The 17,561-nt window shown below is 35.7% G+C and overlaps 1 protein-coding gene across 9 annotated transcripts in view; it reads right to left on the bottom strand.

The window, feature by feature from the left end:
- ENOX1 (ecto-NOX disulfide-thiol exchanger 1) overlaps positions 1-17,561 on the bottom strand; it is a 551,124-nt gene that overhangs the window by 280,626 nt on the left and 252,937 nt on the right. Inside the window, exon 1 of one of the 9 annotated variants that reach the window (XM_025478200.3) lies at positions 7,920-8,195. The exons of the other annotated variants lie outside the window; for them this stretch is intronic. The gene's annotated coding sequence lies outside the window, so the exon portion shown is untranslated. Of the gene's footprint in view, positions 1-7,919; positions 8,196-17,561 lie in introns of those variants that run through there. 9 annotated transcript variants of the gene reach the window in all.

Genomic DNA, 17,561 nt, shown 5'->3' with positions numbered 1-17,561 from the left:
GCAGGTACTCAATAGACATTTGTTAAGTAAACTAATGAGTAAGGGATAAAGCTTCAGCAGCAGTGTCTTTATGTAACTACACACTGCCCCCAAAGCCCACGAAACAACCAATCTTCCCCCCCGCCAAAAAAAAACAATGAAGCAATACCCCAACTAACTTCTTGTCTATAGTTACAGGTACCTTCAAAAAAAAGTACAAGTAAATATGAAAATTGTAAGATTGTAAGAGGATATGTATATCCCATCAATGCTGAGCAAAGAAGAAGACATGAGGCAAATCACGCATGTTTGGAGACTGGAGTAGAGATTTTATGGAGTTGGAGAATAAGACCAGAGTCCGAACTTCAGAGTGGCAAACCTGAAATTTTCTAGCGTGGCACAGAGCTATTGGCAGGGTTTTGTATCAGATGGAGGTTGACGTGGACTGTGTGTTCCTAAAGATGAATGTGGCATCAGTGTTCAGAATAAGGGGGGATAAGGGCAGGACTACCTCTAAGAGTGAACTAGAGAGGAAGCAATGAAAATACTGAGGAAGTGCTAGACAGGAGGAAAAAAGCAGGGAATAGAAGAAATTCCATCAATTAGATGGAGTTCATAATAAAAGAGAAGTAGTCAAACCTTATAAGAATATTTTGAGCCTGGGCCTGGGGTAAATTGTAAGAATGCTGATAAAATGCGGACATTGAAGAGGGGGCCTGGCATGTGTCTGCCTGCCTGAGAAGTGAAAAGCAATAATGAACTCTGCTTTGAGGTACTTGGAGTTTGAGGAATGTGACATTCCTTCCTATGTTTATGAATACTAAAAACCCAAGGTTTGATTAATCTTTCCCCAAAGATCAGTTCCGAACTTCCAAATTTCAAAGACTAGGTCTTTATTTTTTTTTCCAACTGGGATATATATTTACATACACTAAAAGGCACAGATCTTCAGTATATAGTTCAGTGAGTTTTGTCAAAGATACACTCCCAAGTAACCTACATGCCAGTTAAGATAAAGACCAATTCCATCACCCTAGAAAGTTCTTTTCCAGTTAAGTCCTCCCAAAAGAGTAGTTCTGATTTGTGTCACTATAGATAGTTCGGTCTATATGTGAACTACATGCATGTAGGATCATATAGTATATATTCTTTTTCGTCCAGCTTCCTTTGCTTAACATAATGATTATGATTTATTCTTGTTTTTAAATCTATTAGCTAATCCATAAGAATCGCTCCAGTGTATAAATGTGTAGTATTCCATTGCATGAAAACACCATAATTTGTTCAATCCATTCTTCTATGGATGGACATTTCAGGTTGATCCAGTTTTGGCCATTATACACAAAGCTATTATGAACATTCTTATTCAAGGCTTTTTGTGGATACATCTTTTCATTTTCTCATGCAAATAATGAGGCGTGAGATCTCCCAGGCATAAGGCAGGTTCATGTTTAAGTTTCAAAGGAATCACTGGTTTTCCAAAAATGCCTGTATTATTTTACCCCTCACCAGCACCGTACGAGAGTGTCTGCATTCCCATGTCCTCACTAGCATTTGGTGTCATCAGTGCTTTTATTTTTATCTATTCTAGTGGGCATAAAGTAGTACTTAAATTTCCATTTCCTTTATGACTAATAATGCCATTATTGCATCTTCAAATGTGTTTTGTGTGTTGTAATATCTTCCGTGAAGGTTTTGTTCAAGTCATTTGCCCTTTAGGGGAAGAATGCTGTTTCTCTTTTTAAATTAAGTTGCAAGTTTCTTTTTATAGTCTGGATTCAATTCCTTTGTCATATATACGTATTGTAAATTATTTTTCCAGTCTGTGGCTTCTCTATGAACAATGTTTGTTCATGAGCTTCACTTTGGTGAAGTCCACTTTACTATTTTCTACAGTGTTAGTGCTTTTGGTATCCTAAGATATAGTTGCCATCTTTCTAAAACATACTCCTACATTTTTTTTCTAGAAGCTTTATAGTTTTTGTTTTTATGTAAAAGTCTATGATATATCCTGAATTAATTTCTATGTGAGGAAAGTACTAAGTTTCATTGTGTCTCACTACAGTTAATAAATTGCTCCAACACCATTTGTTGATAAGTCTTTCCCTTATTCCACTAAATTGGTTTGGTGGCTTTGTTGAAAGTCAATTAACTGTATAATTGCTTCATTCCTGACAGTTGATTCTGTTCCACTGATCCACTTGTCTAACCTTATCTAATGCCATATTTTCTTAATTATTGATGCTTTATATAAGTCTTATAATCAGGGAGTGAAAAAAAAATCAGGGAGTGAGAGTCCCCCAACATTGCCATTCTTTTCTAAAAAAAATGTGTGACTCAGAAAAAAAAAAGGAAAAAATGTTTTGATTCTTTAAAGTCTTTTCCATATAAATTTTAGAACTTGTCATTTTCTACCAAAAAACAAGAACAACAACAAAACCTTTTGGGATTATGTTACATCTGTACATTATTTTGGGGTAAAAACAGTTTAAGAATGCTGAGTCTTCCATTCTAGAACCTGATATATATCTCTCTGCTATTTACATCTTCCTTAATTTTTATCAGAAATGTTTTCTAATTTTCAGTGTATAGGTCCTGTACTTATTTATTTAAATATATTACTATTATGTAATTCTGATGCTATTATAATTGACATTGTGTTAAATTCCACTTTCCACTTCTTGGTGTATAGAAATAGAATTGATATTTTACATTGACTTTGTATCCTGAAGCCTTGCTAAATTCCATACATTTTTGCTAAGTTCAAATAGGTTTTCCTGGGTTCCTTAGCATTTCCTAGATACATAATCATGCTACTTGCAAAAAGATACAGTTTAATTACTTCTTCCTCTCCAATCTGTGAGCTTCAAAAATTTCTTTTACTGTTGATTCTACTGCACTGGCTAGGACTCCATCCAGTACAGTGTGAAATAGAATTAGTGAGAGCAGACACCCATACATTCTTCCTGATTCAGGAGGAAAGCATTCATTGTTTCAACATTGTTAATTGCAAATTTTTCATAGACATCCTTTATCAGATTATGGAAGATCCTTTTTATTTGTAGTTTTACTGAGAGTTTTTACTATGATTTGGTGCTGAGTTTTGTCAAATGCTGTTTCTGGATCTATTGACATAATCATATGATTTTTATCCTCTATGTGGACCGATTTTTTTAATGTTAATGCATACTTGGAATAAATTCATTTTGGTCCTGATATATCATTTTAAAAATATATGACTGCATTCTATTCCTAAATTATAGGTCAAATATTTTTGTATCTCTAGTCATGAGGTATCTCAATGTGTAATTTTCTTTTACAGTATTTCTTATCAGGACTTAGTATTTAAGCTATGCAGGTCATGGGAAATGATTTGAGAAGTGTTGTCTCTAACTCTATTTTCTGTATTTGCTTCACATTTGTATTATTTCATTTTAAATATTTGAAGGAATTCACTAGTGACACCATCTGGATCTGAATTTTTCTTTGTGAGCAGACTTTTAATTATAAATTCACTTTACTTAACAAATATAGAGCTATGCTTGCTTTCTAGTTCTTCTTATATCAATGTTACTAGATTTTATCTTACTAAACAAGAAATTTATCCATTTCATCTAAGTTGATTTTGTCTCTCACTCCTTCTCACACATATAATATATAATAACAATTCCTGAACTTAATGTCTTTTCCTTTCCATTTCACTTGACTAAACTATACGCATCTCTCCCTAGTGTTTTTATTGACATATTTAGCTAAATGTTATTTTTTCTTTTCTGTAAGCTTCTCTAGCCCTTGCTGATTTAATATTGTTCTCCTTTATTTTTTCATTACCTTTCATTAGTTTATTTTATCTCTGAAAATAGAATCCTTGAAGGCAGAAATTACTTCTTCAACTTAATTGTTCTCCATTGCGCCAAACATACTCGTTTAACATTAAATAAATATTACAAGAATATTGATATGTCCATTCTGTTGCTTACTCTAAATATCTATTATAGATAAGCTTGGAGCATGTTATAATGCCAGGAAGCATGTAAATGTTAAAAATAACCATACTAATAAAAACTATTATTCAGCACGTCAAAAGGAAGAGGAGCCAACTTGAAAGAGCTCCCAATGGCCAATTTCAGAAACAAAATAATGATAACCTCAGACTATGTAACCCAAAACTAAAATAAATATCCATGAGTCCATGATAATATAAAAAACAACTGAATAAACAAACAAATGGGAAAAAGGAGACAAATCTTCTACAGAATTAAAAAAAAAACAAATGTAGAAGGAAGGAGGGAAACATAAAATAATCAGAATGCAGTAGTAATTTCTACAGACAAGATTTAATAATGAGGACTAAAATCAGTGAGTATAAACTTAAATAACATGATAAATAGCTTCTAAGAAGCCCCCATAAAATATTAAAACTACTGGCATAGTTTTAATATATGTCCAAAATACTTTGATACTCTTCTATCCAGGAGATGGAACTTAATTTTATTCCACTTGACTGTATGCTAGACTTAGTGACTTGCTCTAAATGAATATAATATTGAAAAAGAAAATAGTAACTGTGAAGGAATCAGTTAGATATTACCTCAAAAAAGCGATCAAGGTTCATACATCAAACTCATGTTGATATCATGTGCTTTTGATATAATGAGAAGGATATTTCATCTCTGTGGTATTGTTCCCTAGAATTCAAAACCCTAGTTTAATCATGATAACACATCAGGGAAAGAAAATGAGGAAAATTCTACAAAGTATCTGTCTAGTACTCTTCAAAACTGTCAAAGTCATGAAAGATAGGGGAAAATTGTACAATTGTCACAGATCGGAAGAAACTATGGGGACATGATCCCTGTGGTAGCTTAGATGTGATCCTGGAACAGAAAAAAGGACAGGAATGAAAAACTAGTGAAGTCCAGATAAAGTATGGAGTATAGAAGCACCTGGGTAGCTCAGTCCATTAAGTGTTCCACTCTTGATTTCAGTTCAGGTCATGATCTCAGGGTCATGAGATTGAATCCCAGGTCAAGCTTCCTGGTCAGTAGGGAGTTTGCTTGGCCCCTCTCCTTTTCCCCTCCCCTTACTTGTGCTCTCTCTCTCAAATAAATAAGTAAATCTTAAAAAAATAAAGTATGTAGTATAATCAATTGTACAGTACCAATGTTAATTCCTTAGTACCAAAGTTAGGTAATCATGGCATAGGTACCATTAGGAGGATCTGTATGAAGAACATACAGAAACTCTCTGTATTATCTTTCTAATTCTTTGGTAAAACTAAAATTATTTCAAAGTGAAAAGGTTTTTTTTTTAATTAAAAAAATATCTATTGTATCAGACCACACATTTATGTTTGGATTCACAGGAAGTCTGTGCTCCTTGTATTTATATCAATAAATGAATTTATGCTCCCTTTTGTGAAATACAGTCTAGACTGGATTTAAAACTACACATAAACAATTTTAAGAGATGGGCTAAACAAGAGTAATTTATTAGTAACATCATCAGTAATAGCCATAACAACTATATCCAAGAAGACACAGGATACCATTAGAGAAGTAAATAATAAAGTCAATATCTAAAACCATCCTCTCCAAAAGTCAGTGATATAATACTGATTCTCTCAGGAAACAAATAAATAAAAGAAAACTTATAGATTCCTGTGGTGAGGTAGTACCAAATTACTTTACATTTTAATTTCTCAAGCAACTTTATAAATAATGAAATTTATACTGGTTCTAGAGGTTTCCAGCTCAAGATGACAAACCGATCATGCAATTCATCCCATGCCTTCCTAGGTTCCTACTAATATTAAAGTCAAGCCGCCAGATGACCATAAATCTGAAAAACCCAAAACAATAGGAATGGGTAAAACAATTCATCAAAATTCTAGATGATGAAATCAAACAGAGAACTAATAAAGTAATAACCTAGACACATGTAGGAAGACAGGATGATCAAAATAATCCAGAAAGTTGGAGAGTACTGCAGAAAAATAATACAGAGAAATAATCAGATTTCCAATAAACAGTCTTAAAAAAAAAACAGGATGCTAGACTATAATCTCTCAGGACATGGACTTCCCAAATTTTCATTCTTAAATACAGCTGGATAATGACTATTGACAGACATTTGAAAAAAAGTTGGAAAGATGAAAGAAAATATATACAACAAACACATATACAAACAAAATGACTTTTGAGGAAACCTGAATAATTTGGGGAATAGAACTTTAAAATCTCTAAAAAGCAAGAACAAGACTCTTCAAAAAATAAGGAACAACAGATAAGGAAGAGTACTAGAAAGTTAAAGTATAATAGCCAAAAATTTTTAAAAATCACCATAAAGTAAGAAAATCATTTTGAATAAGCCTACCATTTTTAAAAATGAGAAATGGAAAACATGAGAGAAAAAAAGACATATAAAAATCTAACTAGAAGCCCCAACTACTAAGAATTCCAAAGAGATTTTCAAGGAAGAAAAATATAGGAGAGAAAATAATTAAATAATTTAAAAGAAACTCTCACAACTAAACGTCACAAGTTTTCAGAATGAAAGCGCCCATCAAGAAGGCATGTCAAGGAAAGAACTATAACCAATTCCATACTAGTTAGAGATCCTAAATACAAGTGTCTAAAAATGGAGGTAGGAAAAGTAACTTTCAAAGGACAAGAATCAAATTTCTTATCACTAGTACTAAATGGATACTAAGGTTGCTGAAAAATAGAGCAATGTTGCTCAAGTTCCTAAAAAAAAACCTATTTAACATATAATTCTTTATCTAATCAAAACATTACTAAGTCATTTTCAGACATGTAGAAATTCAGAATATTTACCTCCTACATGCCCTTTTGAGGAAGCATTCTAGGAAGGCTTCAGCAGCATATAGGTTTAAAGTGAGTAAGAGGAAGGCATAGATCCAGGAAAGATCAGTGCCCAATAAGATGCCCAGGTAGCAACTGCTCCACCATAGGTCAAAGGAAGGTATCCAGGAAAAGGGGAAACACCAAGGATTTCATTCCACCTTCAGAGAAGCTGAAAGCACTTAATGATAACATAAAGGCAGATTATACAAAGAAAAACAAAAGCAATTAGAAACTGTAGGAAAACAAAAAGCTATAAAATATAAGGCAATGTAATCATAGTATACTATTTAGATCAGCAGTTGAGTGATATTTACATATTCATAATAATTTTTTATTGTTTTACAAGCTTTAGAATCAACCTACGGACAAAACACTAAAATCTTAATATGGTTAAAATAGAATATAAATGTAGAATTAACGGCACAAATGAGAGAAACTAGAAGGTATTAAAGGGAAAAGAAGTTATGGAGAGGCAATATTCTCATCTTACTATGTAAGAAATCATTAGATACTGTCTAAAATTAATGAGACAGAAATATAGAAATAAGTATATTATTTTAAAGTATATAGGTAATAAGAGAACTAAAAAAAGGGAGTATATTGAGAATAGGGAGGTAATGGTACAAATAAGCTAGATTCTTATCCACCATGGTAGTAAGTCAACAGATCTTTTTGCATCTTAAGACTCAATTTCCAAAGTGGGGAAGGGTGGTTCTCCCCACACCAACAAACAAGTTTCAGATACCAGCAGAGTGTCTAATAATTGGACTCAATTATGATACCATCTACCTGGAGATAGCAACAGATTCTACAGGCTAACCATCCTACAAGACTGCCTTCCCCTGACCCACTTCAGATGACAATTGCAAGCTTGGGTCGTTACCTATGCTTCAGACCCACAGACGCGAGGTTCCCACGACCACCTCCATAGACTTCAGATACCTGTCACAAGTCCAGATTGTTATCGGCACTGTTGACCAATTGGTTATAAATCAGAGGTTCCTAAGGCCTCCTCTTTGGGTTTGATTAGTTTGCTACAACTTATCACAGAATTCAGTGAAACATTTTACTTACTAGATTATCAGTTTATTGTAAGAGGATATAACTCAGCAACAGCCAGATGGAAGAGATGAGAAGGCAAAGTACTGGTGTGGAGATTCCAAGCTGAGAGCAGTACTCTCCCCAATCTCCATGTATTCACCAACAAGGAAGCTCTTGGAACCCTGTTCTTTGGGTTTTTATGAGGGCTTCATTACACAGGCAGGAGTGATTAAATCATTAGTCCTTGGCAATAGATTCAACCTCCAGTCTCTGCCCCCTCTCAGGAAATCAAGGGGTAAAAATGAGAGTTCCAATCTTCTATTTATGGTTGGTTCCCCTGGCAACCAGCCTCCATTCCTAGGTGTTTCCAAAATTCACCACATTAACACAAATCTGATTGTGGTAGAAAGGGACTTATTAAGAATAACAAGATACTCATTTTGCCTTCATGGATCTGAAGCAGATTTCAGAAACTTAGGAAAAGATCAAATATTATAACCAAAGACAATCTACTGCTCTTATTGCTCAGGAAATTCCAAGAGTTTTGGGAACTGTGAGCCAGGAACTGTGGACAAAGATCAAATGCATAAATCACAATATTATGACAGATAATACCTAAATTTCATAAATCAGGAAATGGTGGTTATAAACACACAAACACACTTGATTTAGCCAATATTACAAACATATTTAGACCTTTAAAGGCACTAACAAAAGTATAAACACGGAAAGAGTTAAAAGAATTACAAGCTTTCATCTGGGCAATAACTCTGGAGGTGGAATCCAGAACTATAGTTTTTCATTATAAGCCTACTGCATTTTTCAATTTTTAAAAGCATATATATGTGTTTTATTGATGAAAGTAAATGTGAAATATTTATTTGGAAATCATCCAACTAGACTATGCTACATAGTGCAGCCCTCAGCATTTAAATAAGCTCTTGGTATTTCAGAAATTAAAATACAACATTTTTAAGCCTCAAATAGAATTGTCTGCTACAAATTCTACTCTGTGGCAGACAATATCATAGAAACAATTTAGAACTTATGACAGAGTAGCCTACTTCAGGTTGTCAGGTGTTAAAGATATTAAAAACTGAAGTTAAAATATTTGTGAGAAATATATGAAGTAAATGCCTACCCTTTATGGCTCTCTCTGATGGTATCTAACACATATTACAGACAGGGGCACATTGGTCTTATTAGCTCACTAATACAACATCAGAAGATTGCTTAAATTGGAACCATCCTGGAATACCCTGAGCCTGTCATTTATTCCCTCTGTGATTTCCAGTGAGCAAGGTGACAAACTGCCCATCAGAATGAGGATCTGTGAGCCACATCCCCAACTTTCATTTCTAGGACACAATACCTCCACCATCAAACATGATATAGCTCAAATGACTTTAGGCATACTATGACACCACAGAATTTATGTCACCTGAAATTAGGGATGTACTTGATATGACACGAATTTGAATTTTCTGGATATAACAACTACTCTGTGATATAGATTGGAAAAAAAGTCAAAGTGAAGTCAGAAATTTTAAGAAGAGACAAATGTCAAAATAAGAAAGATTGTAGAGTCTGTGGATGGTATTCTCATTCATCTTTAAATTTCCTTTGCTCCATGTTTAAACATTTCAAATAAAGAGTTTTTCCAATGTCATTCGATATAGGCAAACATCTGAAATTCAACAGCAGACTTTAAATATGTCCCGTCTTATAGGAGCTTTAAAAATGAATGCTGGCTTGCTTTTCCTAAAGAAAAAAAATATATGGGCTTTTATCCCCCTTCCTGAATGAGAGTTTTCTAGCCGTTGCTAAGTTTCCAGATGTAAGTTCTCAGAGTTAGACAATCCATATCTAAATACTCCTTTTTAGCAAAAAATTAAGTCCCAGAAAAGTTCCCAAGTAGTAATAGACTTCAGATCTCTGTTGGAAGTCATCATGGAAAGAATTTATCTATACATATATGTAGATATAACTAGAAGAGGGAAGTCTTTGTCATAGAATAGCAACTAAAAAGTAAATAATCTATAAATGTTTTAAGATCGCTTTACTGTGGATGAAATCAGAGCTTAAGCAGACTTCAGATCATGCCATGAAGTTCATGTGAGCTTTTACAAGCCTTCCAGAAACAAGAAAGGACAAGATTTTGCTGCCCTACCAGCCTGTACTGTTGTTTCTGATGCATTCCACATGTGATGGTGGCTGTTACTATTATAATTACTATGCAATTCTTTTAAGTTCTATGAGAACAAGGATGCTGTCTCATTCACTACTGTATTCCATAATCTAGAAGAGTGTCTGGCATAGAACAGGTATTCCATAAATTTTTAAATGAATAACAACTTATAATTTTATTGTAAAGAGCAAAGGAACAAGTACAGGTGAAAGTGCTTTGCAAAGTCTAAAACACTGAGACATCAGTTATCATTGTTATTCAGCATCATCTAGCCCCCCACGGGAACAGCTCCTATGCATGCTCTGACAGTCATCCCTGCATTTTGGATCCTAACTACTGGGCTACATAATTAGACTCACCTCCAGGTGAGACTCAGAATACCACAGTCTTCAGAGGATAAATGCAAAGACTCACTTATTGGCTGAATGACCTTGAGCAAGTTATTTAAACTCTATGCTTAGTTTGTGCATTTGTAAACTAGGTGGTGTAACAGGGCCTACCAAATAGGGCTGTTGTGAGAATTAAGTGGGTTACCATATGTAATCACTGAAAACAAGGCCTGGTATACAGAAAGTGCTAGGTACTGCCACTAGTGCTGAGGCTACTACACCCATTACTAGAGGGATTCAGAAAACATAGAAGGAAATTCAGTAATGGCCGTACTGTGATTTAAAGAAAAAAAAAAAAAAAACCCAAAAGAAACAAAACATCAACAACAAAAAAAAAACAACTAAAGCCATACAAGTTAAAGACCAGATTTTTATTTTAATTCCTGAATTCCTCTGAAGTTTCAGGATAATGCACTATTCTACATATTTAGCTCCTTAAAGAGCCCTATAGAGCATCAGTTCAGTAAGTTGTATGTTTGGGGAAAATATGGATATTAGCTGAGGCATTTAATCACATAGGCAGCTCCAAGGTCTCTAATTCACTCTTTGTGAGTTTTTCAAGGCATACTACTAAATGTGTTTTCGCTTTCATGAAGGCCTCTTAATGTGACTTGGACATGATGAGCTTCTTTAAATGTGAAATAGTTTTACTTTTGATTGAGATTTGCTTTAGGAACATTCTCGGTGTTGGTAAGCTAACGTATTTCCAGAGAGCAGCTTCATTCAGAAGAGCTTAGTTTATTATTATTGTACACATGACAGAGCTTGTGCAGTTATATTTATATTGACTCTTTGCTCCATTAGTATTGAAATCCACATGTCAGCTTACTTCAATGTAAATATATCAGATCGACCTGAATTTTTCTTGAGCATTTAAAAGGAAAGGCCCCAAACAAAACAACACACTATTTCTGAACCGTACTCTGTGCTGTGAGTAAGACCTTTCCATTATAACTTCTAAATTAGGTCAAGGGGTTCTTCTGGGGGAAAAAATAAGTAGTTTTCCAAACAAATTCTAAAATTCCCAAAATAAAGCATAAAGCAATATTCCATTTCACTGATTCTTGTTTGTCCTTTTATAGCGCTTTGGGAAATGTTAGACCATTGGTGTGCATCATTTCACCTCCTTGTAAGGGAAAACTGTCAGCAGCAGCTGTTGCTTCAGACTTTAATAATCTTCCAGGTTTGTTCTAAGAGATCCAAGAGGACATCATCCGAAATTTTCTTTCTATAGGTGATCATGCCAATACCCTACTATAAAGTTTAGTAGTATGTGTCTCTTTGCATTATGTATTTATGTATGTATATATAATATACAAAAAGTTTATTTATTTATTTATTGTTTTCTAAAAATCAGGTTGAACTTTTCTATTACTAGTAGGTCTACAATTGGCTACTCAGATTTAAACCATTACAAACAGTTACACAAAAGTCCTCCCTGAGTAACAGAGCCCAGGAAGCTACTTCTAACTTGCTTCCTTCTGACTGTACTAATTACACAACACTACGAGGTTCTTCTACCATTTTACATATTTTCATCCCAAAATTCAAACCTATTTCATCCTGAGAACAAAAGCTGGCAAGAAGCACTCAAGTGATGAGTGAACAAAATGCAATAAAAAAGCAACATACTGACATGGAAATGTCATGTGAGCTGCTGAATGGCACACAGCTCCAAAGTTTACCAAAATATTTTGAAATGCTTTGCCAATGAACATATAATTGACGGAAAGACTTGCCAGCACTATTCTAGAGATGCCTAACATACTATATAATAAAGAAAATCATTTACAAAAAATTAAATGTTAGAATACATTTTTAAAGATCTTCCAAAACCAATGTGTTTTCCCCCCATTTTTGGCCAAGAAAATAACCAAGATGTTATCAAGCTTTCATGTTTTCATGTTCATATTCTACTTGCTGTCTATCACTTGCATTTCTGCATGACAGTCAAACAAATCAATCAACTGTATTTATTATTGAGAACCTAAGAAGTACAATTTTCCTGGCTCAAATTGCTGTTGGTGACATCCTGATTCACGAGGCCAGCATCTGTCCTTCTTTATGAGCATATATTCTTCCATCAACCATCCATCCAACCGTCCATCCATCCATCCATCCACCCACCCATGCACCCATCTAACCATCATCTGTCATTTTTCCAACAAGTATTAGTCAGGTATCTAAGATGTGTCAAGCATTGTGTTGGTTGCCAGAGAAATAATGTCAAACAAGAGGGACCATCAGGGATTATAGAACAGCTGGGAAGATTCACTTTGTGCTATGTGCTAGGATAAAGAAAGAACAACCTGCTAGATGGGGAGTAGAGAGAAAGGTCATAAAGGCTTTCTGAAAGAAATAGCATTTGTCCTGAGACTTTAAGAATAAGTGGTACTGGGTCAGAAAAAAAAAAAATGAAAAGAGTAGGGGGCCAGTAGGAATAGCACAATTAAATTACCCAGAAGAAAAAAAATGCAAAATATTCAAAAAACCCATTGAAGGAAGGGCTGGTATACAGAGAACAAGGAAAGAAGTGACAAGAAATAAGATGGGGGAGATGGGCACAGGTTGGAACTATTGCTGTTTTTCTGAGATTCATCCTTTGCCCTCAATCACTCTGACAATTTATTGTTTTAATAAATACTGGATAGGATGACTCTAAGGATACACCCTGAAGTAGCAGGAAACAATGCAAGTGTTACCCCAGTATTCTTAACAGGAACCTCTCCTTGCAACCCAGTGAACTGTCTATAGCCAAACACGAGCAACTCTCCACCTACTCCACCAGGGAATTCTGGAGAGCTTTGTAAGTAACAGGTCAAGCATTATGGCTATGTCTCCATCTGTGGTTTATACTTCCTTTTTGAAACATTAAAATGAGGAAAAATAACACAAAACTAATGAATACTTTGAATGTCAATAAATAAAAAAGGAGAAGCATCACCAGTACTCCTTTACCTTCAGGTAAAAGTTCTTCCTTGGTTGTTGATCACAGTTTGAAAAACTAGTTTTCAAAGAAAAAATAAAGATCTCAATGCTACAATTTACTATTAGTTTATTATATAAACAATGAAACGCTTTCATAGAAAACATTAAAATCTTCAACTATGAAATTCATATATTAATGCAATGCTTGTTTATATTCAGACATATTTATACACACATTTATATGTGCATTTCCTAACAGGCAGTGAGGGGAGCAGTAACAATTAGCTTTTATCCTGTGGGTTAAGGAGAGCAACAATATCTACTTCATATTCACCTATGAGGGACAAAGAGGCAATTTTGGATTTTAGGTCTTTTTCTTGTTGGATTCTTTTAAAATTAAAGTAGAATAAAATGTGACTCAAACCAATTTTACATATCCTAATTTCCAATTGAGGGTTTGTTTTTAGTACTAAATGCTTCGTTTCATAACAGTAAGTCCCAATGGGTAGCTGCTAAATTCCCAAACCAGAAGCAACTATATTGCAGGAAAATGTTTATATCTAGTAACAGATTTATTTTAATTTTAATAAATGATAACAAGTCTCTCCCATCTTTTTGTTTTTTTCAATCCCCTTTCCTTTTCATTTTGGAAAGTGAACTTGTAGCTATAGCCAAAGGCATCGGTTTAGAGTGAATATTCACTTAAACAGCTGGCGCTTAGGAGCCTCTTCAGCTGGTCGGTCAATGTGTCTTGAGCTCTCCCCACCCAAGTTCTGGATTCTGGCCCAATTGATCCGAGCAGCCTGTTCTAATTAACCCTTCCACAACCCAGTTGTCTAAAAATGACATCGCAAAATCTACCAGCAGGCCTGTTTTGGCTTAATATGCAGAACTTTCTTACAACCACAGCCGTCTAATAACTGGGACAGTTTGCTTCATAAAGTAGGAACTCCCTTAACCTAGGTCTGCTGAGCACCAGGCTATTAGCTGGATAATCAATCAGGATGCTATAGAAGAGACAGTGGTTTCTATAGAGGGATGTGGCCAGAGGTCCAGCTTCAACCACACCCCACCTCCCCAGATCTAAAACAGCCTCGACGTCAGGATAGAGGTTTCCTATTTGCCCAGTTTCTGGGTTGAGACCCTGTGGGTTCCAGTAACAAGATGACTTTCAGATACACATCTTATTTACTCTTCGCAGCAGTGCAATGATATTATTCACAAAGAAATAGATGCTCAGAGCATTGATCTACTTGTCCAAAGTCACACAACCAGGAGTGAAAAGAGCCGAAACCAGAACACAGGGGGGTGTTAGTCCCTGTGGGTCACGTGCTCCAGAAAGGCAACGGCTCAGGAAATGTCTCAAAAAGATTCTGGGACGGACTGCCTGAAAATCACTATGGAAAATTTTAAGAAATGCATATTCCTGAATCCTAGCCAAAAGCTATGAATTAGATTCTTGGAAGGGGGGACCAAGAATCTGCATTTCAATAAGCTTTCTAGGTAGTTCTTATTCACAGGAGAGTCAGAAACTGCTAATCTAACTCTTCTATCTCTAAACTTTGGAGACTTAGCTTTTCATCAGGGACACTCCTGGGTTTTTTTCCTTTTTATTCATCATTTGAATATTTTCTATGAACAAACCACAACCATGACCCTCCTGGTCTCGCATTTTTTATTTAACAAATACTTATATTGTTTTTACTACATGCCAGACCCTATTGATTGGTGTTGAAATTCTCTCTACAGCCTTATGTGCTAGATAATATTATAATACTCATGCTATAAATGAGGAAATTTATGCACAGAAAGGCTAGAGTTTCTTGCCTCAAGAGTCCCAAGATGTGATCCTAGGCTGTCTGGCTTGAGGCCATGTGTCAACCACTACACTATGCTTCCAACAAAGACCTGCAGCTTCCAACAAAGATTTAGAATTGTCATGGGAAGTGCTGGAAGCACACTGCTTCCCAGCCCCTCGGATTAGAGCTTTATGGAACAGCTTAGACTTCCTCCAAGATGTCCTCCTGCTCCATATCCGTGTCCTTCACATGCTCTGCTTTCTCTGCTAACATGCCCAACACCCCTTCTGCATGTAGCTAATTCCTCCTCATCTGACAAAGCTAGATGCTACTGCTGAATGTCCAGGATGAGTTAGATTCCCATCTTCATCACTCCCAGACCCCGGTGCTCTCTGGCCTCATGGCTCTAATTACACTGAACTGTACCCACAGGTCTGTTCCCATCTTCCACAGGAGACTGTGAAGCCCCTGAAGGCATACACTGGGACGTATTTATTTTCTGCTCCAGGTGTCTAGTGATGAGAAGGTGCTCTATAAATGCCTGTGGCATAAACGAATGGTTGTATACAAAGCAAGGAATGGTTATTCGCTTTATAATAAAATTTACCAAAGGTTTCCAAACCCCTGTGTTCATTTACATATCATTAATTTCTGGACAGAAAGCCTGGAGGGCAGAAAGTTAAAGCCATTGCCAACTGGAAAGCAATCCAAATTTCAGATAAAATGTCTCTGAAATTATAATTTAAGTCAGTGGGAAATCTTCTATTGATCTATGAAAATGTGAATTAGACACAGGTTTTCAGGGACACTCCTGTTGCATAAAGGGAGGTGTACACATTAAAAGCATGTTGGCTCTGGTGCTGTAAATGTGTAAGCAGATGGGGGAAGTGAAGCTTGGCTTGTGAATTCAGTCCTTTCCTCTCCAGCTGGCAGAAGCAAGAAATTTTGAGAGCTCTGCTCTCCTGACTACTGAAGAAGGATCAAGTTTCCCTGCTCTGCAATGACCATTGAAGCCATCTGGGGAAAACAAAATTCTTTCACACAAGAAGAACATAAGGAACAATGCAAATGCAATACTTTGGTCCTTCAGTTCCTGCTTCTAGAAAAGTCAAGCTGGTGTGTTATCTAACTTGTCTCTCTAAGTGGCCCAGTAAATCAAACAGGATAGTTGCAAAATGTTCTACGGTCTTAGGGTAAGAATTTCTTACATGCTCAGAAAGCCACAGTCATAATTAAATTCCTCAAACAAGCAAAGCAGCCCCAAACATAGAATATTAGCTTCCCCATCTTGTGCAGCTTACATTTTTGAGATTATGTACATGCTAAACAGACTCCCTGACATTTTTCTTCCTTTAAAAGAGATTTAGACTTTTTCCCTCACATCAAAGAAAGTATATCAAAAAAATACAAAACGAAATTTGTGATTAGCAGAAACAGACCATATTAATTTTTCCTTCTAAACAATACCCTAAGAGGAAAGCAGGCTAAACCCATTATGCTAATTCAGTGATGGAGTGCTCAGATTACACCACAAAAATAAACAATGTGCTTCAGATAAAACAGACTACGCTGCATCTCGCAATTGTATGTCCTGGTAAAAAAAAATAGGTTTCTTTTGGCCTGGTGATTTAAGGAAAATGCCCTACAAGCTTCATATGAAATATGCAGTTCTGTGAGACTCATAACTTATGAAATCAAGTCCAGTCAGTGTTTCTGACCAAAAGTTCAGGAATGAGTGCCTCCTGGTCAATGAATACAGCATTATTTCCCTTCAAAACTGATCCTGTGGGACAAGGCAAAAGCCTCCTGCGTGATCAGAGAGAGGAGCCCCAAACAAAACCAATGGAAACAATGCATTCCTCACCAAGGAGAACTCATCAATCCTATGAATAAGTTTTGCTTTTCTTTAAATGCCTATCCCTTCACTCAGTTTGTTCTCAGGAATGCACTGTGAGAACTGATCTACGCCAATCTGATGGTTCCTCCACATGAAGTTCCTTCTGGTAGGTGAGACTCCTCTCCCACAAGCTTGGTGCCCAGTTGTGCCACACACCCCAACACACATTCTGCACATATTGGTGAGCAGGTGTGAAAACAGTTATGCAAACAGCTCCATGAGAAGTTCCTCTCTGCTCTTTTCAGCCTTCCAGCAGCATTTTGGATGAAAAGTTCAGTGCAGGCAGATATCATGATGTTCTAATCCAACATTCTGCTATCTTTTTTGTTAGCTTAGGACTCTTGCATACAGGACAGCCCAGAACTATAAACCTATGGTCATCTTCAAAAGGGTTCCCCAACACTTACTTAACTAGATCCTAACATCTTGCTTATGCAAGGGTACAGAATCCACAAATCTTGAACTCTATTCATT

This window comes from Canis lupus, chromosome 22 (assembly GCF_003254725.2).
Source record: "Canis lupus dingo isolate Sandy chromosome 22, ASM325472v2, whole genome shotgun sequence".
Taxonomy (NCBI): Eukaryota; Metazoa; Chordata; class Mammalia; order Carnivora; family Canidae; genus Canis; species Canis lupus.
This window is presented reverse-complemented; position numbering and strand designations above follow the sequence as displayed.